This window comes from Equus asinus, chromosome 8 (genome assembly GCF_041296235.1).
Source record: "Equus asinus isolate D_3611 breed Donkey chromosome 8, EquAss-T2T_v2, whole genome shotgun sequence".
NCBI lineage: Eukaryota > Metazoa > Chordata > Mammalia > Perissodactyla > Equidae > Equus > Equus asinus.
Genome location: NC_091797.1, coordinates 79,239,001 through 79,265,140, shown reverse-complemented (window position 1 = coordinate 79,265,140; position 26,140 = coordinate 79,239,001). Strand labels below are relative to the sequence as shown.

At 52.4% G+C, this 26,140-nt stretch overlaps 1 protein-coding gene across 3 annotated transcripts in view; it reads right to left on the bottom strand.

Annotated features, from left to right (window-relative positions):
• RPH3A (rabphilin 3A) overlaps window positions 1-26,140 on the bottom strand; it is a 255,820-nt gene that overhangs the window by 65,255 nt on the left and 164,425 nt on the right. The window contains exon 4 of one of the 3 annotated variants that reach the window (XM_070516107.1): window positions 5,910-5,976. The exons of the other annotated variants lie outside the window; for them this stretch is intronic. The gene's annotated coding sequence lies outside the window, so the exon portion shown is untranslated. The remainder of the gene's footprint in view (window positions 1-5,909; window positions 5,977-26,140) is intronic. 3 annotated transcript variants of the gene reach the window in all.

Sequence of the window (26,140 nt, the reverse complement as noted above, 5' to 3'; positions counted from 1 at the left end):
CCCTACAGCAGGGCCCGGGTCTGTATTTGTTCAACAGTTGCACCTCCAGCACACACAGGGTTGGCTTCAGGGACCTGCCACCCAGGCAGAGAAGGACCCTGAGCTTAGGAGGACCCTGCCCTTGGCTTAATGCTGTCCTGTCACCGTCTTGAAATTCTTAATAATATTTGAACAAGAGGCCCTGCATTTTCACCTTGCAGCCAGTCCTGAGTGTGGTATACAGTAGGTGCTCAATAAATGTTCACATAAGTCATAGAGCTCAGGGGGTGCAGTGGGGACTCAATAAATCTGTGTAAGTGGCAGAGCGAGGCGTTGTTTCCCATCTGCCCACCTCCACAGCCTGCCACTAACCCTTAGGCAACCCTGCGTCTTAACCGCGGCGAAGACCCTGCCCTGGCTCCTGCGAGGACTGTTTGCTGAGGATCTGTGCCTCCACCCCCTGGAATCTCCAAGGCCTTCTGCTGGTTTGAGTTGAACTGAAAAAACAGCTCTTAAAGCCCATTTGGCTGCGGAGCTGCAGCAGGTGTCTAAGCGCGCCTGGGCGGGGCTGCGCTGGGCTGGCGGGGGCTGCACGCGCGCTTCAGGGCGCCGCAGGGAACCGGCGAGAGCGGCAGCTGTCTGCGCGGCGCTCGACGCCACACTCGGCCTCCCGGCCCCGCAGTCATGGAATTAAACCAGGTGCTTCGCAGCGGAACCTGCAGCCATGATGGTGCCCAGTCCCTTCCATCTCCCCTGCCTCTTTTCCGGCCCCCCTCCTCCTCCCCTGAGTCCAGTCCATCGCGGCCCAGTTGGGAATCTGGAAAAACTCTCAGACGATCTGATGGGGTGGGAGACACAATGGGCCTCAAACGGGGGTAGAGTGGGGGTGCTCGAACAGGATCCAGGCTGAAAAGATGTTTTCCTTGGCCCATGCAGTATTGTTTGAAAGTAAATTTAAGCCAATATTTTAAAAGCACAGGATTTAATTAAAAATACGGACTGCCAGCTTCTCTTGAGAAATGGGAAGAATCAAAAAATATTTATAGAACATCTATTACTCTGGGCCACACACTGTTCTAGCATTAAAACAAACAAAAGAGGGGGAAAATCATTGTTGCCATGCTGCTTGCCTTCTGAGGGGAAGACAACAATAACCAAACAAGTCAAATATGAAATGTGTCAGCTGGTGATGAGCGCTTTAGAGAAAAATAAAACAGGGAAGGGGGATTGGTGGTTGAGAAGGAAGGTTGGTTTTAAATAGCCGGTCAGACGGGGCCTCACTGAGAGATGATATTTGAGCAAAGACATGGAGAGAGTAAAGGACGGAGCCATGTGGATAACTGAGGCAGAGCTTTCCAGGCAGAGGGGAAAGCAAGTGCAAAGGCCCTGGGGTGGGCATGTGCTTGGTAAGTTGGAGAAACAGTAAGGAGGGCAAAGTGGTTGGAGTGGAGTGAGCAAGGGGGAGATGGACGGGAGCTGAGATCAGAGTAGGGGTGGGGGTGAGGGCCTCAGCTCCTGAGACCCATTCAGACTTTCACACTGAATGATGTGGGAGCCACGGAAGGGCTTTGAGAAGTGACGTGAGTGGAATACGTTCTGTTCTGTCTCACCATGCATCCAGCTTTGACTGTGTGCCAGGCACGTAGGGTTCCTACACACCGCTTGCCAAGGCAGGGACACTGGACCAGCAGAGAAAGATGGCAGCCTCCCGCCCTGCCTAGTAGACTTGACGGAGCCGAGCGCCCCCCCCCCCCCCCCCCCCCCCCCCCCCCCGTTGCCTGCACACCCTGCCATCCAGCCTGCTCGCTCAGAGCCCCAGCATCCCTTACACATCCAGCTGCTCCCAGAGGGTGCAGGCTGCTGCTCGCTTCTCTTTGTTCCTAGAGGTTCCAGGACATCCCCAGCCCCCCTGAACCTGGGCTTCTTCCACGCTGAGCAGACTGGTGCCCGAGACAAGGACAGAGACAGGCCTGAGAGATGCTCCAGACAAAGGCACCTTTGTGTCCCTGACCTTGAAACAGAGCAAACTCAGTGTCACCTCCACGTGGTTCTCCCATCGCCATATAGCAGTAACAGATGGCTCCTGCCATGAGCCTTCAAAGAATCCCACAGGACAGTCCCCGTTTACAGGTGTTTAAGGCGGGCGGAGCCCCTCCCCCACTCCTCTGCCACTTACAATCTTCACGTCTTGGGCAAGGACTTCCCATCTGCGGGTCTGTTTCCTTGTTGCTAAAATGAGGATGGTAATCGCAGCTCTGCCCCCCCAGCCCCTCATCACGGCTGCTTAAGATGTGCCCGGTCCTGGGCTGAGCGCTTCCCATGGATGACCTCGTTTAACTCTCCCAACCCCCCATTAAGGAGGGTTTAGTATTATTTCCATTTTGCAGGGGATACTGAGGCTCAGAAAGGTTAAGTGACTTGCCTACCCAGCTGGTGATTGGCAGAGCTGGAACTGGTACCCACAGGGTCTGACACGAGACCCTGCATGCTTAATCGCTTTACTATACTGTCTCTAAGAGCGTTGTGAAGAATAAGGTATGATAATGCAGGCAAGACACTCAACATGGTCTTTGGAACATAGTGTGTTCTCAGTGGATGCTAATTATTGTCACCACGATCATCATCAGCATTACCATCACCATCATCCTCATCCTCATCATTTCTTCTCTCTACTAGCAAAAGTGGACCATAACTCCCAGGACGTGCTTTGAAGGGCACCGAACGCCCTCACAGCTACCCTGGTACTTCCACTTCCTCCGCCAGCATCACTCGCCAAAGGTGCGTCTTGCCCCACTCTTTCCCACCTAGCTCAGGAACTAGAGCATTAAGCTGATGTAGATGCGGTGGATTGATTGCAAAAAACAGCCCCAATTTGTCCCTACCTGCCTCCATGCTTCTTTCAGCTCCTCCCATTGAGAGGTGAAATCTATTTTTCTACCCTTTGAATCTGAGATGGCGATGAGGTTTTCTGTGGCTGACGGGACAGTAGGAAATGCGATGCAATCAGAGGCTTGAAAAGTGCCAGCAGTTTAGAGCTTGGCCTCCATTGCCACCCTGGGAACCCTGCAGTCACCGTAGGAAAAGCCCAGGCTGGCCTGCTGGAGGATGCGAGACCGTGTGGTGGGGACCCACGGCTGTCCTGGCTACTGCAGCTGACGCGGCACAAACCAGCCAGTCCCAGCCAACAGGCAAGCTGACCACAGACGTGAACAAGCCCAGCCAAGATCACCCAAGTGTGGGCTAGACCAGAAGAACCACCCAGCTGAGCTCAGCCCAGTCGCTGACCTAAACGACCATGAGATAAACAAATGGTGGTAGTTTTAGGCTACTAATCTGTGGGGTGCTTTGTTAGGCAGCAAAAGCTGACTGATAGAGCCACCTATTGTTATAGGACAATTGCCAGCCTTGAATCCAGAGTCTTGGGAACCAACCCTGGCTCCCCTATTCATTTCCTTTTCTGTGTGACTCTGGCAAGTCACTTAGTCACTCTGAGCCTCAGTTTTTGCATCTGTAAAATGAGGACGTAAATATTCCTATCTTGGTTGTGCCTACCTTGCAGGGTTGTTGGGAAGAGTGGGTGAGTTAACAGGTGCACAGGGACCTTGGAATCTAAGAGCTTTTCAAATGTCGGGCAAGGAGGTCACTGTCACTGTGATTTGAGCGTGGGCCAGGGAGGAGAGCAAAGGTCTACATTCCAGGTGCTTGTCCAGGCCTGAGTGAGACGCCACAGTGGATATCTGCCGTGGGGATTTCTTGTTTTTGCCTGTCTGGCATTTATCTCCCCTTTTTTTGGTAACAGCACCCCAATTTTCCTTTGGGAGACCATCCCTCTCTGTGTCAATCTGTGTGGCTCAGGTGGGGCTCACCCAAACCTGGTCCCTAGAGGTGGGCCAGTGACCGTTTCCTGGCCAATCAGTGTATCACACCCCGTGGGCTACAGTGACTGGTTCGGGGATAGGCACCAGACCCAATCTGGACCACTGAAGGCCTGCTCTAAGACTTTCGCTGGAACTCCATGGAAGGAAGCGTTCTCTTTCCACTGGGATTGCTCAGCTGGTAGAACTGAAGCCCGGAGCCACTATGGGCCACTTTTGCCACCACGTGGGAAAGGCCCGTCAAAGGACGAAAGTAGAGCTGAGAGATAGAGAAAGATTGATTCCTCATTATGCTGTTGGGATGCTGGATCCAGCCAGGCCTGAATCTATCCTGGCCTTTTTGACTATCATGAGCCAATATGTTCCTTAATTTTTTATCCTCAGGTCAAATACGAATTGAACTTGTACCGTTGCAACCCTCCTGAGCTCTCTGTGTGTGTCTTCACAGACCAGCCTCCTTGAAGCACACAGGGATCTCAAAGGCAGCCAGCACTGGCTGAGGCCTGGAGGGAAACACACCGGCCTTCAGCCACCCCCTGGAACCTCCCCGTCCTCTGCTTCAGAGGCACTGCCACCTAAGCTCAGGCCTTGCAGGAGGATGGGAAACACCTGCAAAGCATCCCCACCAAGGCCTGCTGAGACCCTGCACTGACAATTAAAATTCAGCGAGAATAAAAAGCACTAATGAAAAGCAAAACTAAGTACTTAATAAGACAAATGAGGCAGCAGTATTGAAAGTTGGCATGAGAGAGCTGGCATTAATTAAAAAGAAAGACTAATTCCTTGCCTCCTCCAAAAAGGCTGTGTGTGTGTGTTTCCAGAGAAGGCTTAGATTTGTGAATGTACGAAATGGCAGGGGAGCACACAGACTACGGGATTGGTTCTGCCTGGCGGTGGGGTTCTGCCCAGCGGGAGGAACCTTTGGGCTGGGCCTTGAAGGATGGGCTGGGGTGTGCAAGACATAAAGGATGGAGGAAAGGATGAGAGAACTGAGTGAGCAAAGGCTCAGAAACTCCCACGGACATGGACTGTTTGGGGAATGGACAAGTTCATGGGGATGGAGCCCGGGGTGACTGGAGAACTGGGAGGAGGGGAACACAGGACTGAAAAGAGCGTGGGGCCCGATGGTGAACCCCCATTTCTGCGGGTCAGCAATGACAGTGCAGAGCATCTCCAGCGCACTCCACCCAGACAACCCTACTTCCATTTAAGGGTCCGGAGGCCGAGACCACGTGCCCTTGGCAAGGTAACTCAGGGCATGGGGCTGGGAGCCAAGCCCATTCTGCCATTTATGAGCCTGACAAGGGTATTCACCTTCCTGAAGCTCAGTTTCCTCATCTGTAGAGTGGGGCCAATAATAAGACCCATCTCAAAATAGAATTATAGTCATATGTCGCTTCACGATGGGGATATGTCCCGAGAAATGCGTTGTTAGGCAATTCCATCCTTGTGTGAACATCATAGAGTGCACTTACACAAACCTAGACGGTACAGCCCGCTACACAGCTAGGCAACATGGTACTCATCTTACGGGACCACCACTGCACATGTGCTCCATCATTGACCGAAATATCGTTATGCAGCACATGACCATATTGCGAGGATTAAATGAGATAATATATGTGAAGTCCTTCATCCAGGGCTTGGCACAAAACACCGCCTTGTCAAGTGGGAGCTATCATTAATTTATGTGGTTATTAATAATAATTATCTCAGTTATGTTTTCCTAAAGAGATGGGAGACCAGCTTCGGCACTAGAAGGAAATGTCTCAGGGTTTCGAAGCTGGAGTAAGTACATGAAGCATGACAGTGATGAATGATGGAAATAACAACAACGTGTATTACGTTGTGATAATAACAATATAATTGTACCAAAGCAAGGGTCATTTGTGGAGTGCTGTGGTTGTCCTTAAGGCTGATGACTAAATATTTCTGTCTTTCCACCACGTGACAGGACAGCCCCTCCCTCACCCTGGGAAGCTGGGAGTGACCCTATGACCTGTTTTGGCCAATGAGAGTCCCCAGGTGGAAACCCTGCAGCTGGTGTGTCCTCACCACGTTCCTCTTTACTTGTCATGACGGTCACGGATGTACGAAGATGGAATCCCCTCGGTCTGGGTCCCTGTGAGGACAAATACAGAGCAGACACCCTGCTGACCACCAGATCCAGGCAGCACGAGCCGGAAGCAAATCTCTGTTGTTCCAGCCACTGGCACTTTGGGCACTGCTTGCTGTTACAGCACAAACTGACCCATCCCGTCTGTGCTCCCTACGGGCCAGGAGCCATGCTAAGAGTTTCACAGGCAACAGCTCGTTTATCTTCATAACGATCCCAGAAATAGTATCTTTTATTACCCGGCTTTACAGATGAGGAAACTGAAGTCCAGAGAGGTTAAGTCATTTGCCCAAGGACACACAGCCAGTAAGTCACAACAGGGTGTGCGTTCTAAATGAGGGCACGGAGGTAAACACATGACACGCGCTAAGGCAGGACAGAGCACCCAGAACAGATCTTCCTGGGGAGAGTGTCTCCTGCTGGACAGGGGTGTGCCAGCCTTTTCCTTCCTCGCCTGAGTTTTGAATCCGTCTGAGCCCTGAGTCTACAAATCCAAATATCGACTGACGAAATGCAGCCGCAGACCCTGTGAACAGAATACTGTTTGGGGCTTATGACACAGTCTTATGGCCAGACCTGTCACCAACAGCTGAAAGGTATAGTGAGGGAGAGTCTGGATTAAGGGGAAAAACAGATTTCTAGCCATCAGAGGTATCAAAAGGAGAATGTGCTGCTTTGAGGGGTAATGAGTTCCTAGTCACTAGAAGTAATCAAGCAGAAACAGCAAGGCAAGTACTTGATTCCTTGATGAAGTGGAAACTTGCCTTTGCTGTGTTGCTACAAGCTTATCTCTGCTTCAGCTACAGCATGGTGAGCGAGGACAGAGGGAAAAACTCGCACTGACTTCTGCATCTGCGCGTGCGCGCACAGACACACACGCTGCCCCAAACAGGAAAATGCGATTAGACAGGTCTGCGGAGGAAAACAAGCCATTTAGCCTAATGGCCCCCGGCCGCCACTCAGGCCCGGGCTGCAATGAAGCTTCTTCTGGTTAAAACTCAGCTGGAACTGACTCTCTGCAGCCCTAACTCTCAAGATGCCAGGGAGACCACGGGCGTCGTCCTGATCCCTCCTGTGGCTCCGGGATGAGATCCTCAGAGCAGAGAGGGCCATTTATCACCTGAAAACAACGGCGGCAGGCCCCATCCTCGCATCAGAGGAGCATCTTCATAAACCACACGTGGTTGCCCTTGACCTTGCTGGTTTGCTCAAGTCTGTAAATAGCCTCTTCATTAAACTCTCCCCATTTACTCCTTTGGGTGTGTGACCAGTTTCTGAGGGCCTACCATATGCCAGGCGCTTTCCAGATACTTAACTCACCTAATCCTCACAATGACCCAATGAACGACGATTGTTCCCCTCTCACAGGTGAGGCACCTGGAGCACAGAGAGGTTGGGTAACTTCTCCCAAGTCACACAGCTAGTAAATGATGGGGCCCCACTTGGCATCCCAGTGGTCTAGCTCCAGAACCTGTGCCCTTGACTAGCTCACTATCCTGCCCTGAGGATCTGTCCTTAGCAAAGGTGGGGTGGCATAGAAATTAACAGCACCAGCCTGCAGATGGGCAATTTCCATATCCCACCTCATTCCATCTTCACCACCATCTTATGAGGCAGGCTCTGAAGTTATTCCTATTCCTAAGACTCAGAGGGGTGCATTAACTTGTCCAAGGTCACCAGCCAGGAATGGTGGATCCAGCCAAGGCATAAACCCAGGAGGTCTCCCTTTAATACCAACTGTCTTAACCACTGCTCTGGACAACCACTCTTACGACACAGTCGCCTGGCCAGACCTGTCACCAACAGCTGAAAGGTATAGTGAGGGAGAGTCTGGATTAAGGGAAAAAACAGATTTCTAGCCATCAGAGGTATCAAAAAGAGGATGTGCTGCTTTGAGGGGTAATGAGTTCCTAGTCACTAGAAGTAATCAAGCACAAACAGCAAAACTACTTGTTGGGGCCGTTGTGAAGATGTGCTTTTCTGAAATGCCCTCTTTCTGCATTTGGAAAGGAATGGCTCAAGCTCACAGACTCCTCCCTCTCATGTGTGGGCAAGACTCCTTGACTTTGCTTAAGTCTCTCATCAAGCAGGCAGAGCCAGCCTCCGGTGACAGGAAAGGAAGATGAAGTACTCTGGCCTTAGATGCTCCCTGCCCTGGGAAAACGCATCATTCACTTCATCCTTGGGAAGAAGAGGCCATTAGGGCCCCCAGGAAGGGCTCCACGTGCCTTTTCTCCTTGCCATGACACGCACACACTTGGGCACACACATCCCCGCTCCACCGTCGCCCACACTCCTGCAGCCTCCACACCTCCCCGCCATCCACCTGCGCCTGCCCACTCACACCCGCCCACACCACACACCGTACTCACCCACCCCTCCTGAGAACAGGCTCCACACGCTTACTCCTGCACACTCCCACTGCACGCCCCTCTACCACACACACTCACACAGCCTCCACACTGCCCTCCTCCCCCGCCCGCAGCGCCATCCCCACCCACAGCACCCCTGCACCTCTGCCAGTTTACCCCACGCCAGTCACACCTACACCTCCAGCCCCACCACGCACACACACACACACGCAGACACACATGGGTCACCATCATTTTCACCCACGGTACAAATTTCATGACAGAATCTTCCATCAAAAGCTCAGGCTTTGTTGTCACATGGACGTGGGTTGAACCCCCAGCTCAGCTCAAGCTGGGTGAGCCCAGGCTAGTGACTTGACTTCGCAGAGCATCCGTTTCCTCGTCTGTAGAATGGAGGCTGTGACGGCACCTGCCTCACGGCGCTGTCGAGGGGCTGGAGGGGACGACAGGGGAGTGAAAGGTACCGAGCCCAGGCTTTACAGGGCCAACCCTCCCGAGGCGGGTGCCACCCAGGCCTTCCCCCAGAACCTCTGCCCCCCAAAATAATGTGGGTCACAGAGTCTCTGGCCAGGAAGGACACCTCTCATCTCACACAGTCCGGCCACAGCCGCTCCCTGGAGTGTGGATTCCAAGAAATCCGAGACCACTTCAGACGGAACGGAAACCTTCTCTTCGTTTATTCTTCTCTCATGAATAATAGATCTTGACGCTCCACCGCCGTCCTCCCCCTCTCCTGCCCAGGCCCTCCTGGCGCCGAGCGGGGCAAGTGACAGGAAAATGAATCTCGGACAGTGTCGGCTGGAGACCAGGAAAGGGCCACAAAGTCCCTGGCCCTCGCCCTGTCCCCACAGAAACAGCCATCAGAACATCACGTCCAGATGAAGCGCTCCGCAGTTGACGAGGCCCTTGGTCTTCAGAATCACCGGGCCGGCGGGCGTGACGACCCTCGTCACTGAGGCAGAGGGGCTGCCAGGGTTCAGACCCCAGCTCGGCCTCTCTCTAGCTGGATGATGTTAGGACAGTCACTAACCCTCTCTATGCCTCAGTTTCCTCATGTGAAACCAGAGATGATAATAATGGCGATAACAGCACCTGCCTCCCAGGGACGTTGAAGGATTAACGGAGTGAATACTTGCAAAGTGTTTAGAACAGTGCCTGGCACGCAGCTAGAACTCAATAGAGAGGAGTTTGTTACCCTCATCCCACCTCCGGCATCCACAGGCTGATGACAACAGCAGTAATGGTATTTGCCGTCACCTACGTGCCCGGGGCCACACCAAGCGATTGACACACGTGGGCTCTTTAACACTTGCAGAGACACCACTGAGTGCATTTCACAGATAGAAAACTTGAGGTTTATAGAGGTTAATTGGCTCTCCCCAGGACGGAATCAGAGCCCGTAAGTCGTAGGGCTGGGAAGCAAGCACAGCGTGCCTCTAAACGCCCCGAGCATCTTCTTCCTCCTCCCCAACCTTCTTCATTGGACCCCGAACAAATAGAGAGCATTCCTCCTGTTCCAGGCCCGGCGCTGAGAGCTTTACATGTGTTGGTACTTGGCATGGCGCTCCCTAACTTAACTCTCAACTCAGTCATTAGCCCCACTTTACACCAGGAAACCGAGGCGGGAAAGGTTAAGGATTGGCTCAAAGTCACCCACTAAACAAACGGCAGAGCCAGTATTCAAACCCCAGATGTCAGGGTCTGTATCTACATACAGCACGCATATCCCACACCACACACACACACACATGCACACGCGGCGCCTTCAAGCTGCCTTAGCGAAGTCGCCGCCGGTCCCCTGACTTGAAGACCTTCTGGGGAGACCTCACATGCAAACCCCATCTGAAGCGGGGCTGGTGTCTCCTCCTTTCAAAGCCACTCAGTCTAGTTGTAAAGCATTTGTACCACCTTAGGGGCAGACACGGACACACGCCCCTTCTCCACAGCCAGCTTCCCAGGGACTTGCATGAGTTGTCAAAAGCATGTGAAGCCAGCGGGAAAAATGTGGACCATAGGCCTTGATTCTGGGGCAGCGTGGCGGACTGTTAAGTTGACATCCTCATGAACATGCCCTCCACGTTGGTCATCCCTTCCACACGCACGCTGGCTTAGCATGTGACCTTCTTTGGCCAATGGGAAGCCAGTAAATATGACAGCAGCAGAGAGGAGGTCAGCCCCTCCTGAACCCCGTGGACTGAGACACGGAAAAGACGGGTTGCTAGAAGAAAGTTGGAGAGTTGGTTCCAGGAGAAGGAGGAGCCGTGTCCACTCCTTTCCCCCACGGAACTTTCAGTCTCGTGAAGGACGATTCCTGTGAACTATGGGGGGCTAAGCCCTGAGTTTCCGAATTCCAAGCACGTTGGTGGGGTCCTTCCAGGCGGAGAAAGCCGGCCCGAGAGCGAGGCCTACCCGGAAGAAAGCAGCACTAAGAGACGATCAGAGCTCAGGGCCAGCACCATTTTTGAGCCACTAGAAACCGTCGGGCCTTGGCCAGGTGGTGGACTCAGGTTACACTAAGGAGGAAAAGTCCCTTTGTGTCGCTTGAACTAGTCTGAGACGCGTTTACCATCATTGTCGTCCTCATTGACACACACACAGAGTCGATTCTCCTTATTTGCAGATTCCATATTTGCCAATTTGCCTGCTCCCTGAAATTTTATCTGTCATCCCAAAAGGAAGCGGGGCAGCCCTTTCATGGTCATCCGCAGACGCGCACAGAGCAGCCGAAAAACAGAGAGCTGCCCGACATGCGTGTTCCGAGCCGAGGTCCCTCTCATGCCCGCTCTCAGACTGGAAACAAGCCTCTTGTTTGAGGTCTGTTTAGTGTCGTGTTGTTTGCATTGTTCTGGTGATTTCACTGTTCACAACGGCCCCCGAGCACAGTGCTGAAGTGCCATCTGGGGTTCCCAAGAGCGAGAAGGCTGTGATGCATCTTACAGAGAAAATACGTTTGTTAGACGAGCTTTGTTATGGCCTGAGTTCCAGTGCCATTTGCCATGCGTTCAGCGTTCCTGAATCAACAATATATGTTGTTATGGACTGAATGTTCGTGCCCCCCACAAATTCCTGTCTTGAAGCTCGCCCCCACAATGTGATGGTATGAGCACGTGGAGCCTTTGGCAGGTGACGAGGATTAGAGGAGCTCATGGAGTGGGACCCTCGTGATGGGACTGCTGCCCTTAGAAGGGTCGAGAGAGAGTTCGCTTCCTCTCTCTGCTCCCTGCCATGCGAGGACACATTGAGAGGTCAGCAGTCTGCGGCCCAGGAGCGGGGTCCCACCAGAACCCGACCACGCCAGCACCCTGATAGCGGACTTCCAGCCTCCAGAGTGAGAAATACATTTCTGTTGCTCATCGACCGCCCAGGCTAAGGTAGTTTGTTATCTCAGCGCAAGCAGACTGAGACGTATATTAGACCAGGCGTCTTCAAATAGACACACATGTAAAACACGGATACGTGGATTGGCTGATGAACTGGAACCAGAGGCTCATAGAACTAACCCTGCGCTCCCCCCGGGAGCAACGGGTCAGGATTTGCTAGTTCGGTGATCATGTAGAACCTTTATAGAACGGAACCACTGCAAACAGTGAGAATCAACTAGTCTGTCTGTCCGTCTACACACATACTGGGTAATGATATGAAATATACAATACCTTATGTATATGCACGCGTGTATATAAGGATGTATACATTTGTATACTAATCAGCAAGTGCTCCTAGCCTTCTGCTTTCCCCTCCTGCAACGAGGACCATGAAGTGGGACAAATGCTTAGGAGTTTGGTCTGTTTTCTATTTTATTTTTCACAGTGTGGTAGAGGCAAGGGGCAAATAATGAGATAATTGGCGCAAAGAAGCAATTTGGGAGGAAAAGTGCCACGGACCTCTGAAGTACTGTCATTACGGCTTGTTCCCTGGCCAGCTTCTCCCACGAGAAACCGAAGGTGCATTTCAAACCCCATTCCTCCACCACCACCTTTCTGGGGCAAAACGAGGTGAAGAGGAAGGGTGGAAACCTACCGAGAGTGAACATACTGGCTCGGGGGTTCACCAGGGACGGCAAACTGACAGGAATCATCTAGCACGCAGCCTTTCTGGAGCCGGATCACACAGCGAGCCAGGACTGGGAGCAAATGGGTTTATTTTATATTTTCAATCTCTAGCATCCATAGAGTATACTCAGAGGAGAAAGGTTTGCAGCCAGCTGGGGGTGTTGCAAGCGGTTCCTCTCGAGCCAGGCTGTCAGCTCAGTTTCTGCAATAAACTGGGTCACTGGTGAGGGCTGATTTGAGGGGGCAGGGAGGCCCTCATCTTTCAAAGCTGAGGACAGGTGAGGATGGAGTCTCCTTGGCCCTGATTACCAGCCCTTTCTTGAGGAAAGGAAAGCTGGAGGGTCATTTCTCTCTAAAAGAGGAGTCAAGGGTTTGCAGTTGTTTCTGAGTTTTCGGTCTGGTTTTGCATGGCGAAGCCGCCAGATGAAAATCGAGAAAGGAAGCTGAAGTGTCCCCAACAAGTTTTCACGGGACCTGGGGACGTAGACGCCTTGAGTGGAAAACCAGGCTCGTATGATGAAGAGCTGAAACAAGCAGGAGGCGCTGTGTTAAGGGTCTGAATCCAGAGGCAAGAGGAGGAGGAGAGGATGCTTACTGGTCCCACAGTCGCTTCACCTGGTGCTTCTGGAGACATCTTCAGAACGCCTCCTCAGTAATCACCACTTCTGGGACTCCAGCCTGAGTCCAGCTTAGGGACCCGTTTAATACGAAGTGGCTAAATGCAGACACTTCCCTGGGGCTGGTCCTGGCTCTGTCCCTCGCTGGCCTGGGACCTTGGACGAGTTCCTTGGCCCCTCTGCAGCTCCCTTTCTTTGTCTGGAAAATGGGGGTTAAAGTTTACCTTCTTCTCAGGGCTGACGGAAGACTCGGATGAAGCGAGGCATGTGGGCTCTCGGGACACTGCTGGCCCACATTACTGTGTAGCCGTCCTCTCAGAATAATGGTAGTTCTAGCCTGAAGTCCTTGTTGCCAACAACCACAGCGCTAAGCTTGAACTTATACCCACCTTCTTGTTTTTCTGCCTCTAGCATCTGCCATCAACCTTTCCTCTCCCACGTGCAGTAACCTCCAAACTGAGGAGCCTCTTGAAAATCCTCCAATGGTGACTGCTCTTGTGGCCCTGGTCCCCCACGATGATGAGGGGGCGGCTGGGGCAACCAGAAGGGAATGGGCAAGAACCGCTGAAAGGCGCTGCCCATCCCCGGAGACCCTCGTCAACTCCTCCATTCACACTGCACTTCCACGTCCCACAGAGATTTCACAATAGCATCTCTCTTAACCTTCATAACATCCTTGCAGGTGATGTAAGATGAGAGTTTAGGTCCCTCTTCAAAGATGCCCCAAATGAGGACACGTGAGGACAGATGACTCTCCAAGATACGCCAGTGGTAGACAGAGGGGTTTCCTTAGAACAAAGGGGCACATCGCTGGCTGCATCCTAGAATCGTGGGGGGTGGGAGAGTTAAAAAGGCTAATTCCAGGATCCCAACCAAACCAACTAAAGCAGAGCTTCATGGCGCACACCTGCATCACACGTTTTGAAAGTCCTCCTGTGATGATCACGTGCAGCTGGGGCTGAGGACCATCCGCTCAGAAGCACCTGCCCCAGTCCGCACCCTCCTCAGGGCCCCTGCCCTCTGCCAGCACATCTTAACTTGAACGAGCATCCGAGGCCCCCGGGGGGCTCGTGAAAGCAGACTGACGCTTACTTCCCGGCCATTCCCCGAGTTTCTGCTGTGGGAGGTCTGCGACACAGCCCGAGAATTTGCATTTCTAATACGTTCCAGGGAACGCTGATGCTGTGGCCTGGGGACCACACTCTGAGAACCACGGCTTTATGCAACGCTAGAAAAACAGGACCCAGGAGACCAAATTCCCTGGTTCGCGTTTCCCTTCTCCTGGCTCTCTCTTGCCCTGAGTCAGGGCGAAAACTCTGGGGTGTGCTGTTCAAAGTTACCAGAAATCGGGGAAGGCCGGGGCTTTGGGGCTGTTCCTTCTCTTTTCCTCTCCTTTTAAAAATAATCCACCACTTAAGAGACTGTCCCTGAGCATTTGCGGCTTGTTCTTCCATACGCGGCCCAAACCCTCCGCCTGCAATGCAGGTCTTCTTAAATATTGAATAAGTCTGCTGCTCCACCAGCTGCCGGCCGGGCTGAGGTAATGTTGATATTGACAGAGGCTTAATGCGATTAATCGGGTTTAAAAGATCAGGCTGCTGAGCTGGTTTTGTAAGAGACCTTCAATTTCTTCCCCATCACCAGAATCTCTGGTGTCTCAACCCCTTCCCCATCCACCTCCCACCCCCCACCCTGCTCCTAGGGTTTGGGGATCTTTTTCCTCTTGCTGCTTTTGGTGTGTAACGAACCGACAGGTAAGTGCGAGCAGCCTCGGGAGCGGGTGAGGTTTTGAAGGAGAGCAAGGAGCATTAGAATGGCATTGTCTGCGTTCATTTATCCAAGCAACACTTATTGAGCACCTGCTGTGTGCCAGATGCTGTGGGATGCAGTGCCCTGAGCAGACAGCGGTAAATAAAACAGTCAAATATCCCTGTTCCGGTGGATCCGACCATCTAGTGGGGGGAGACAGACAAGGAACAAAATAAATAAGTAATAGAGAGTGTGTCACATGGTGCTGAGTGCTAGGGAGAAATAGGAAACAGAAGGAGGAAGTGGCTTTCTGGAGCAAGGGTGCGATTTTAAATAAGATGATCAGCAAAGGCCTCCCCGAGGAGGTTTCCTTTTGAGGAAAGGCCTGAAGGAGCTGAGGCAGGGGGCAGAGGGTGGAAAGGATAAACAGGATCCTTTCTAGAATGTTCAGCTCTGAGATTTCATCGTCATCAAAATAATAATGACTAATGTTTACTGAGCACCTCTCACGTGCCGTGGGTGTTCCAGGCAAAGACCATGTGTATTGCCTTGTTAAATTCCCAAGACAACCCAATGAGGGAGATGGGATTGTTGTCCTTCATTTTCCAGATGGAGAAACTGAGGCACTGGGAGATTTAGTCACTTGCTCCCAGTCACACAGCAGCACAGCTGGGGTTAAAGCCAGGGAGACCGGCAACCATCCCTCCCTCCTCTCTCCACTCTCATCCTCCATATTTTCAGGGAGGAGCTCACACGATGGTTAAATGCTGAACGCAACCTCTCCCTGCTTAGGGTCCCTCTGTCCTCCTTCCCAGGGAGTCAGCGCTGTAAAGAGGGTGGGATGGGGGTGGCAGGCTTGGCCAATGCACGAAGCTGTTTCTGGGTCAGAGTATTTGTCAGATCTCCCCAAGTCCTTCCTCTGTGCTGCAATGAGGGAGGCCTTTTCAAAACAGATCTTCTTGGGTCATCCTTTTGCTTGTGACACCCCATTGCCCTCAGAATAAAGACAAGTTGCCACACCATGGCCTTGCAGGTACCACCAACCTCATCTCACACTGAGCTACCCCCGACCCTGTGTTCCAGCCATGCTGGCCTTTGTTCAGATCCTTGAATGCCACCTCAGGGCCTTTGCACATGCTGTTCTCACTGCCGCGAATGTTCTTTTCTCGTCCCTTTACTCAGTTAACTCCTATTCATGCGTCAGCTCCCAGATCAAATGTCACTTCCTCAGCGAAGCCCTCCCAGATTAGGTCAGATTTCTTTGTGACATGCTTTCATAGATTTGTGCTCGTCCATTTGCATGATTACTGATTCATGTCTACTTCCTTGATGGAAGATACCAAATTTAAATTACTTTCTACTATATTCCAGCAGTGGGCACAGTGCCTGACAAATACTGTAAAAAGACCAAATAGAAGACGAGGATGCCCCAACCAAATACTCCTCAGGTAGGAAGCAGAAGCAGAAATTCACCTTCTATCCAGGTCCTTAAAATGTTTTTCATACTGCCAAGCCACCTGTCCCAATTTACTTTGTTCTGAATAACCAAATAGTTTACATGAATTCTTTCTAAGCTTTTCAACCATCAGGCAACTTCAAATGATATCTCTTCCTCTTCCCATTCTTTGCCAAAAGTTATTTGCAGTAGACAACTTTGATTAAAGTTATAAAACTCTCTTTACTTTTCTGGTTTGTTAATTTTTTTCGAGATATATCGAGGGCAGAAAAGCACAGTTTTTATGGATTCACTGATTATTTTATATAACGTGATTTTAAGTATGTGTGTGATACAATTAACGGGTCAAATATTATAAATGGGCATTTGACCATTTCATCTACATCCCTGAAAGGTTATTTATTTAAGTCTGAAAAACATTTCGTGGGGTTGGGGGAAATTGATCGTTTTATGAGGAAAACGTGGAAACTGAGTCCACCTTGCATCTGAAGTCATCGGACTTCCATGGTAACAGAGGGTCAATAAATATTTATTGACTGAATGAACGAACGATTGTATGTTGGTTGAGGGGGGCCCAAATTACAACACAGAGGAGGCTAGACCGTCACTTCTGAGTTCTCCCTCTAATGAAAACGAGCTCAGACTCTTAGCCTCATGCAATCACCTCCTAACGTGCATTTAACTCTTAAGGATCAGGCTGTGTCTTAGGAATTTTATTTCTGCAGTTAAGCTCCAGGAGGAAGAATGATCAGAAGCGACAGGGGTCAGATCTAAGTCCACCTCAGGAAGGACGCATGCTCACCGGGCCTGTCCGACAACGTGCGTGGTGCTGATCCTCCCTCACTGGAGGCATTCAAGCCCATTGCCCAGGGAGTGGGGAGGAAGCTTCACGTGGTAAAGAACCAGAAAGAGCAGCGTTCCTCCCAGAACGACCCGTGGACCGGCTGCCACTGAATCATCAAGAAACTCTTTATACTGCAAATTCCTGCGCACAATCCCAAACCTTCTGAACCAGAATTTCTGCGGATAGGCCTCGAGGATCTGCATTTAAAAAACACCCCAGGAGATTCTCGCACACACTGAGGTTAATGATGGGACCAAATTAGCCCTCTCAAATGAGTGGAATTCCCTCCCACATGTAAGGGGGCCTCTGTAGGGTTGGCAATTTTTGTTATTTGCCTAGGAGGGCCCTCAAAGTTTTCTTAGAAAAAGAAACTACCATCAACTATTGCCAATGCTTCATTTTTAAAGGATATATTTTAACACTAAATGAGCTGAAAAGACTTAATATCAAGCTAAGGGAGAATCCGTTCTAGGAAAATTTAGTTGGGGACATTTTTCCCATCTGTAAACGCCTAACTCTCCTGCTTTCTCCAGGGCCAGTGGGAACTTTATTATGGGCCAGATCCGAGTTTGGAAACCACTAGCATAGGTGAGTGGCCTCCCAGAACTTTCCTGAATTAGGAAGATCCAAAGATCTGAGAATGAGTCTGTACTGGCTGCTAAGAAATAATCCCAATGGTGACAACGACAGTGTCCTGGGAGCTCAGCCCGTGAACCCATTTGATCCTTACGAGAACCCTACAAAATACGTGCTATGAACAGCACCCCTATTTTACAGTTGGAAAAAGCTGGGGGACGAGGACCTTGGGTAACTGGCCAAGTCTGCGCAACTAGAAAGGGGTGAACGGGAGGTCTGAATCCGAGGAGTGTTGCCCTCTCAATGCTGAGCTCCTAATGCTGGGCTATCCCACCGACTAGTCGGGTCTTATAGTGCCGGGTACTGACGACACTGAGAACAGACAGCCCTGAGGTTTGCTGATGGCACATGCAGGGGGGTCGGCACAGAAGCTTGAGGGGCCCCAACTTCCAAAAAAGCATGAGAAGTAGCCCCCTGGCCCCAGATTGTCCAAGCTGGAGCGCCGCAGATCCCCTCTTGCTGGCGGCCCGCCCTCGGGAGAGAGGGTGCTCCCGGTGACCAGGCGTGCTGCGGCCAGGCGTGCTGCGGCTTGGAGCAGGTGTGGTGTCCACTTGCACCACCGGGAAGCGCTCACAGCTCCAGCTGCTGGGCCCATCGGGAGGGATCCTGAGGCCACCAAATGAACTGTCTGCTTTTCTTCCAGCCTGTCCGTGACTGTCACTGTGTTGCTTTTGTTGGATTTACCCTTTGTCGTTGACCTGGTGCACCTGCTACGCTTTGGAACTTTGTGGCTTGGCCATTGTCATCTGGGGACACTAAACATTTTTCTGGTCCCTAACTCAGCTTGGGAGCTTGGGAAATTGGTTGATCTGTAGGGGGCTTCCTTCCTTCCTCTGCAAATGGAGGTGCTAATTCCAACTCTCCTCTCTAGGAGGTTACTGTGACACAATGTTGACTCTAGAGGTAATTCTTTTTTAATTTAAGTTCTGCACAATAACGAACAGCTGACGTTTACACAGTGTGCCACGTGCTGGGCGCTGTTCCAGGTGCTTCATATAAATATATATAAAGTCATGTAATCCTCAGGGCAACTCTATGAGGGAGGTGTTATTATTATTCCTATCCTACAGGCGAGTAAACTGAGGCCAGAGAGGCCAAGTGACTTGCCCAAGGTCACCGGCGGGCCAGTGGCTCAGCCAGAATTCCAAGGAGGTCTGGAGACAGCGGCTGTGCGTCTAACCACTGAGCACACCGCCTGCCACTGATCAGTGTGGCCCAGTCCTTCACTGGAAGGGCATTCACGCTTTAAATCCAAACCAGGAGGAGCTGAACCCTAGAGAATCCACTTCTACGCAGTTTTAGATTTAAAAAAGAAAATCTCTAAGTTGCTTGATCTTCACACCAACTCTGAGCAGGTGATTGATCACACCCCATTTCACAGAGCAGAAGGAGGCCCTGGGAGATTCACTTCCTTGCTACAAAAGTTCAATATTTGACTTTGGTGTCCAGAAGATCTGGGTGCAAGTCCCTGACTCTATCCTTTATTGACAGCGTGGATTTGGGGGAACTGAGGCCTCTCCGTTCTCTGGGGCCTCAGAGTCCTGGTCTGCGAAATGGGCATAATCATGACGCCTCCTTCCCACGGCTTTGTGAGGATTAAAGGAGGTGACTCACGAAATGCAAAGCGCAGGGTCTTGGCCCCGTGACCGCTTTGTGCCTTGGTGGACAAGCCCTCGATTCATTTGCTTCCAGACAAAACTACAGCTCCAGGATGCAACTACCATGTGGCATGGCTGGGACTTCAACCCACTCAGATAGACTTTTAGCTCAGTGATCTTTCTAGCAAGAGGGTGATGGAGTGCTGAAGGCAGGTGGGAAGCCGGCCAGGGCATCAGAGACCACCCTACAGTGGAGACGTGAGGCTGCCCTGACAGGCCGTGTCAACCAGAACAGCCCTGTGGTGTCCCACTGAGACTCAGGCTCCCAGACCTGCTGCCATGACAACCAGGATTTTCCAGAGCTGAGTCTGCTCCATGCCAGGCCTTCGGGTGTCTCTGGGGGCCTCTCTGGCCACTTGAGGTCTCCCACCACAGCGTCTGTAGTGTCTTACACTTTGAGCAGATTCGGGGCCAAGAGGAGCCTTTCCGTTGCCACCAGTCCATTTCGAGAGGCCACCTCAGTGTTCGAGGAGGAGCCCAGGCCTACCGAGGTGGCTCGTGCGGCTGACTCGAGAGGAGGACCAGGGTCTCCACGTGGATCAGGAAATGACTACTCAACGGGGTGGGCACTGTCTCAGCCTCAGTCAGGAAACCGCCCCCCAACACACAGACATGCCCCCCCAGAATAAGTCTGGCAGAATGTGGGGGGGATGTAAACACCTAATTATCTGACGCCCCCCACATTTATATAGACTAAAAGTACATGTTTTGAAGGTGCGTATACAAACAAAAGAGATGTCCATTAAACAGAATAGAAGGGTTGCCTGGGAGGGGAGGGGAATGGAGTATGGGGATAAAAGAGAATAAATAACGAAAAATTGAGACAGAGGGCAGCGAGGATCAACACGGGTCACGTACCAGGAAAGGAGAGAGGAGGATGACTCTCAGAGCCTCATGCCAAAACCCACATTCCGTGCGGATGAGTTCTCCATGGAAAACTGAGAGGCCACACAGGAGGCCAGCTCTCCTCAGGCTATAATCAGGTGCCAAGGCCCTCCTGGTCCCCGACATGCGAGCGCTAGTTATTTTTCCCTGGAGATTTCTCTCCAGAGAGCTAATGCACCATTCGGGAGATGACATGTGCCCAGACCCCTCTGCAGAGGATGCACAGACGCCACAGAGGCCTGGCCCGGCCAGAGAAATGTTCCAAGGGAAGAAAGAGAAACAAATCTAAAGAAACAGCAGCGGCTCTGTTTCTGAAAAGCAAAGGACAGGTGGCGCCGTCTGCAGGTTGCAGTCTCCCACCTGAGGGGCGGCCCGCCCCAGAACAAGTGCCATTCTCCAGTGGCGCATGCCCAATGCTGATGGTTCCCTTCTGGCGCTGGTAAACAACAGGTAGGTCTCTAACGATTAGAGGGCAAGCTGCAGACGCCAGGAGCTCGCATCTTCCGTCCTGCCAATCAGCCTTTCCTACAAGCCCCCCATCTCCAGACCTCTGGGAGAAAGACTTGGCCAGACACCCCGGCCTGACACAGCGGCGGCAGCCACTTCCAGTGGCTTCATCGTCTTCGCCAAGTTCCAATATCCTGCTTAACGCTGACAGATTAATCCAGCCACTGCTCAGGGGAGGAAGAAACCCCGAGCTGCTCCTTTTCCCCCGGGGAGAGGCGGATGCACATGGTAGCAAGCGTGGGACGGGCATTGCAGACCCCCCTGAAAGGCCCCGCACTCAGCTCGTCCTGTGGGTCTTGCCTCTTAACCCCCCAGCCCCTGGTTGCAGCCAAGGCCCCAGAATCACAACTGAGGAACCACTGCCAAGAACGGGTCCTTGTCCCCAGAGTGGACCCCGACTCTCCCCACCCCCCCACCCCACGTCTGACCCAGGGGTAAGACCCATCTGCGCTAATGCAGAGCACAGCCCAAACCTGACCCCCTTTGTCCCTGCCACCACCTGGCCCATGGCCCCATCACGGGGCCCCCCTGCTGGTCTCCCGGCTTCCACCCCTGCCCACTGCAGTCCGTTCTCCACTCAGAAACCCAAGTGATCATTACCAAAACTGTAAATTAGGTCATGTCACTCTCCTGAATAAGGCCTTCCCCCCACATAAAACCAAATCCAGACTCCTCGTCTATGCTGGCAGGTCCCACGTGACCCCGCCCCGGCCCCCCAACCACCTTGTCGCCCTCACTTCCCCTCACCCCACTAACTGGCCTTGTCGCTGTTCCTTCAAGACACCACCGTTGTCTCTGCCTTTGCACTTGCTGTTCCCCGCACCTGAATTGTTCTGGCTCCTTCTAGAAACTCAGCTCTCAACCCAAACTTTACCATCTCCAAAAACCTCCCCGGCCACCCATTTTTAACTAAATTCACTATCTCTGCCCAACCCACCACTTGTCACTCTCTGCTGTCACACCGTTGCCTTCACAGCACTAGACACGGTCTGAGATCATCTTGCTGATTATTCACTTGCGTACTGCCTCTGTCGCTCACCGGACTGTAAGCTCGAGGATGGCAGGGAACTGCCCACTGCCGAGTCCCACTGCCTAGAACAGAGCCTGGCACATGGCAGTATCCGGTCCGTACTTGGGGATGAATGAACAGGGAAGGGAGTTTGCAGAAAGCAGCGGTTCTCAAAGTGGGGTTCCTGGAGCAGCAGCATCCACATCACCCGGGAATGATGCGTTAAACGTGCAAATCCTTGGGCCCCATCCTGGTCCCTTGACATCAGAAACTCCATGTTTTAGTTGTCCTCCGGGGGATTCGGACACAGGCTCAAGTTTGAGAACGTCTGGCATGGAGGCACCTGCAATGTCTCGCCACATCGCCTCTTGTGACAAAGGAACGAACACCTGGCTGAGCGGTCAGTCTGGTCAGGGGAGGAGATTGGGGAAGGAGGAGGTGGTTGGCGCCCTGCCCTTGACTGGCCTGGGGCCTCTGGTGCCCGGGTCATCTTCACGCCCCGGAGCCATGCAGAGAATGCCAAGGCTGGGGAGGGCTGCAGAGACCACCATGAACCTCTCCCAAGCAGGAGGGCAGGGGACTCGCCCAGAAAGCTGCCTCTCTGGGCTCTGGAAAGTTCTACAAAATTCCAAGCATTCAACGCAGAGGTTTGCCCGAGCCTGTCCCAGGTTTAACACACAGGGTCCTGTGGGCCAAAAACCCCCTCAGGGCCAGGCCAACTGGGACGATTGGTCACCCTACTTGGAGGCCTGACTCGGGGTCTCGGAGACTCACAAATGCATTTCCTTCACAAGCCCCATGGGCATGTCTGCACAGACGGGCTGACGAAGGGCAGGAGCAGGAGAGGCAGATAGCGGGAGGAAAGGAAGCGGAGAGGCCAGCAGCAGGGCCCAGAGAGATGGGGAGAGAGAAAGAAGGGGAGGAAAGAGGGAACACAAGAAGGGAGATGGGGAATTTCTGAAGGGTGAGAAAGATAGGGAAGGGATCCGGGGCAGTGAAAAGGGGAGAGAGAGCCAGAGATGCAGAGACACAGGCCACTGTGACAGAGAGAGGCCAACAGGCAGAGGGAGACGGAGAGAGCGGGGCAGCTGTGGGACAGAATGGACCACGCAGATGCTTTGGGGCAGCATCTCACACTGAGGGCCTCCCCACGAACTTCGGGAAATCCCCTCTCTTCTCAGCAGCCCCAGAACACCGGCCCGCCATCAAGGCTGGCAGCGAAACCTGCTTACATAATCTGTTCTCTACTGAAAGCTGCTTCCATTCACGAGTTGCTGCTTGTCGTTGTGCAGATGCATTAAAGAGGGAAAAAAGGAAAGAAAGGAAGAAAAAAGACAAAAAGATAGGAAAAGGCAGCTGAACGAATTCAAGCAGATTATATTGAAAGATGAGGAGATTTTTTCCCCCCCGTCTCTCCAAATAAATCTTTCACAAACCAAACGGCATTAGGATGCTGTCAGCTGGGTTTCCTCTTGCTGATTAACTGCAGAGGGGTGGGCAGAAACACCAGCTTCCTGAGCCATGTCATCCCGCTCCCTAGCCGGATTCCTAAGCCCGAGTCTGACACGGCTCCATCACAATGAGATTTAAGCGCGCATTATGTCATTAAAACTAATGACAGCAAGACAATTACTTCGAGGAAACCACAATGACATTGCATACGGCAGCCTGGTGCCTCGGCACCACCGCCTCCCACATTTCCCTGCCCCAAACGGAGGGCCGAGTTGGGTTAAGAAGAGCCAGCTCTGTGCCCTCAAGCCCCAAAGGCCTGGCCAGGCTGGAGAGCTGGTCACTGCGGCCTCGCCACGGAGCATCTGATAAGCTAAGTCCCCAGGTCCCCCCTGAGAAAGAAGCGACTCCCTGGAGTGCTCTGAGGTTAGCAAGGAACAGGGTCAGCCCTGCTGGGGCCAGCTCCTGTGGGAAACTGAGGCAGCCAGTAGCAGAAAGTAAATGGGGTATGCCCAGGAGGCAACAGCTCAATTCTTACCCTGCTCAGCCCCCTGGGGGATGATGGGTGGGCTGGGGGTTGGGGGACCTTGGCAAAGAGTCTGAGGCTCGAAACACAGCTAGAACTGTTATAACTAACAGCTGTAAAAGTGTTTTCACATTTCAAAAAAACTCCTTTAGCAGCGGAGGCTTGTGAAAACACGGGTCCCAGGGCCCCGCACTCAGAGCTTCAGAGGGAGCAGGTCGAGGGTACAACCCAAGAATTTGCCTTGGGTTCCTTAGGGCACCGAGAGCTTTTCAGCCCCCAGCAGGATGTGAGTCCAGCCACGGCTGCCTTTCTCTGCCTTCCGCCCTCTCTTCCACCCGCAAGCTTAGCATGCGCAGACTCCACGCCCCGCTCCGGAAAGGCTCTCCCCTCACTCTTCACAGAGGATTTCACAGCTCCTCCTCATCGAAGGGAAATGCCCAAGAAGGCCGGATGCCTCATCCCACCCCAGAGCATCTGCTCTTCGCCCAAGAGCAAAGCCTTAAGATAAGGAACAAAATTTTAATGACGGCATTTCAGAGAGCCGTGGGCTGAGTGAAGACACCCTAAAAAGGGCGACTAAGGAAGCCCTCTTGGCATCACCCCCCAAAAGATCACATTTTGTACACAGTGACTTACTTTATCTAAATCCCCAGGGATTGTGTCTTTGTCACCATTTTATTCCCAATACCCAGCATGGTGCCAGGCATACCATAAGTACTCAGTAAGTGTACAACACATGAATAAACGTCAGTGGATGCTCTGGCAGGAGGAGAGAGAGGCCTGTCCTTAGCCTGTAGCAGACTCGAGATGAAAGCCTTCCAAACTCTTCACCAGTGACACTTCATAATCAACAAACACTAATTAAGTGCCTACTGCATGCTGGTCTCTGGCTGGACCCTAGTCCAAAGACACCTCCCCAAACTGACCCGTCCACTAGTCCATCACTTGAGGTTTCATTCGTTCATTCATTCATTCATGCAAGTCATTGCTGAGCCCCTGCTGTGTGCTAACCTCGACTCCAAAAATGAAGACAGCACAGCCGTGGCCTTGGAGGAGCTGGCCTTGCAGCCCCTCGGGAGCCCTGTGCAGGAGCGCCGTGGAAGGCAGGGCATGCCCCATGGCAGGAAAGAGGGGGAAAGCTCGGCTCCTAGGAAAAATCCACAGGCTCTGGGCTGGAGAGGGGATGACTCAGCGAAAGCCTCCCCAGGATTTGGAGGAACAAAGACTCACAGTTCAGCGGGGCTTCCCCTCCTGGGCCCCTCCCTCCAGGGCCTGCCCACCACCCTCACAGGCGCTGTCTCTCCTCGGGGCCTCATAAGCTTTAAGGAAAGAAGGTCATTATGCCCATTTCACAGATGGAGAAACTGAGGTCTGGGACCTCCAGCAACTGCACGCAGCCCACGGAGGGAATAAGCGGACGGGAAGCCTCCTGTCTGCAAGGCACGGCGTCTCTCCTGGGTCCCAAAGCTGCTCAGCTGGCCCGAAGGATCCACCTTCCTCCACCTCACCCCACTCCTGTTTCAGCCAGGGGTAATTTCACTGTCACTATCATCAATATCGTCCCCATTGCTAACGTGTGTTGGCTATTTACTCCTGGCCAGCTCAGTCCTAAGCACCGTGCAAGCATTAACTTAAAACTCCCACATCTTCTTTATTATCCTCACTTTACAGATGGAAAATTGAGGCCAAGAGAGGTAAACTGACACAATGGAAAGTACTAGAACCAGGATCTAAACCTAAGAGGTCTATCCCCAGAGCCCACACTCTTAGCCACCACACCATACTACCTTAATATAACTAACTGAGGAAACAGGCTTAGAGAGGTTAAGAGTCTTGCCTGAAGTCATCCAGCAAGGAAGCACTGGAGTCAGAATTCGAACTCGGGTCTGGCTGTTCCCAGAGTCCCACACCACAGCCCCTCGAGGGGCTGGTTGAGGAGGCAGACGAGGCGGGGTGGGGGGGCAGGAAGGAGAGGAGGCTATTTCTGTGGTGCCTCCTTCACTCTCCAGCACGTCAAGGATCTCCATCCTGGGTGGCAGCTGAGTAATTGAAGCTCGCTGGCTCCAGCCCACCACTACTGGGTCCCGGATTTATTTTTATCCCAGGTTACATCCACAGCGCTCAACAGAAATAAACCGTGCTGTTTGCTTCTCATCGTCTTCACATCGACTCCTGATTTGTCTGCATTTACCACCAGCTCCCCGCTCCAAGGGGATAAAGAGCGGAAGACAGGTCCATATGTCAGGGTGGTTTTTATTAGAAAGTCACAAACCCTCTGTGACCCACAGAGAGAGAGAGAGGGTTAAGTACCACATCCTACAAATAACCCCCAGAGCAGCCGGCCCAACCAGAACACGCAGCCTGGAACGGGCAGCCTGGATGTGTAGGAGCAGCGAGAACAGGGAAAAAGGCA